Source organism: Arachis ipaensis, chromosome B08 (genome assembly GCF_000816755.2).
Source record: "Arachis ipaensis cultivar K30076 chromosome B08, Araip1.1, whole genome shotgun sequence".
Taxonomy (NCBI): Eukaryota; Viridiplantae; Streptophyta; class Magnoliopsida; order Fabales; family Fabaceae; genus Arachis; species Arachis ipaensis.
In genome coordinates, this window is record NC_029792.2 from 87,712,691 (window position 1) to 87,714,195 (window position 1,505).

Here is a 1,505-nt window from a genome sequence, read left to right on the forward strand (position 1 = left end):
CGCAGCAGCTGCAAAGCAGAAAGAAGAAACAAAGAAAGAAAAGGGAAACTGGGAAAGGGACCGCCGAAAGGAAGAAGGGAGAAGAGGGAGGTGGCACGGCGGGCATCACTGCCGTCGTCGCCACCGCTCCTGCCAGAGGAGAGAGGAGATCTGAGAGGAGAGTGCCGGTGGAAGGAGGCCACCGCGGGAAGGAGGTCGCCGCCGCGTTGCTGGCCTCGCCGTCACCATGCTCGCACTACTGCTGCTGCCGCTGGGAGCCGCCACTGAAGATGCCGGTTGTTGCCGCTGCTGGTGAGAGAGCAGCAAGATGAATCCCTTCTGTTTCTGCTGCTCTGGTCCGCCACCGCCACTGCTGGGGTCGTCGTCGCCGGAATCTGTGGCTGCTGCTGTCGTTGATGTTGGAACTCGTCGTCGGCGCCGCCTCCGTCGGAACTGCCGTCGCCGGCAAACTCTGCTGGTAAGGGTTTTGAATTTGGTTTTCATTCGTTTAAGATTCCAGAAAACTTTATTGTCTTTGTATGTGGGTTTCAGTCGCTATCGCTCGAGTCCGGTCACTGCTACTGCTTGAGGTCGCTGCCGGGCTGCCACCGAACCGGCTCGGAGACTGCTGCTGTTTCGGTTCAGCTGTTCTTTCTTAGTTTCAGTCGGGATCTGATGATTGCGTGTCGGATAAGTGTTGCTGTGACCACTGTGCCGTTCCTTTCATTTCAGTAAGTATCTCTATCTTGGAACCCTCGCCATTAGCTTTCAGTTATGAGTTTTGAGATTTTTCACGATATTGATGTATTAGGAATTAGTATCCGGGCTTATATGTGGCGTTGAGGATGTTTCTGCTATTGAGAAAAACAAGCGGAGCTAGGATTTTGGTTGTTCGTTTCGGGTCGAGACGAAAGGAGTTGGTTAACGAGTTTGGATTGTGATTTCAACGTATCGAGGTAGGGGCTTTTTATACAAACTGATTTATTTTAAAGTGAAAATTGTTATAAATAGATATGCTGTGCGAAATGTAATTCTGGTGATTATGTGAGTCTTATGAATTGTCTGATTTTATCTTGAATGAATATGGGTGCCTGTTCGATTGTAACAATGTCTGATTTTGATAAATTGTAGATTTCTGGATTGGTTGATTTGAATGATTTTTGATAATTTGAAAGTTGAGTTTTGTTTTATTGGAAACTGATCTGGTCTTGAATCTGTCAGAAAGAGTTGATGATTGATTTTGTTGGGACCCAAAAAGGGTGGCAAAGTCCAAGTTTTACGGGAAATGCTGCCGAAATTTCTAGAAATCTGAGATTTTGATTAGAATTGTTATTTTGGAAAAGAATGAATTATGCTATGACTTAAATGTTTGAGAAATAAATTATGTTTGAACTTGCCTTATTAGGAAAATCTATATATTTTTGGTGTAATTATTAAGAAAGGAATTATGCCTTAAAAAAAATCAATTTAAATATGAAAATTTTTATGTTTTGGAATTTGATTTACATAAACAGATTTTTGAAGGG

General features: G+C 43.9%; 1 long non-coding RNA gene across 1 annotated transcript; it reads left to right on the forward strand.

The window, feature by feature from the left end:
* LOC110265599 lies at nucleotides 536-1,030 on the forward strand. Its single transcript, XR_002351759.1, has 2 exons — nucleotides 536-710; nucleotides 791-1,030. It is a non-coding gene; the product is annotated as an uncharacterized LOC110265599 (long non-coding RNA).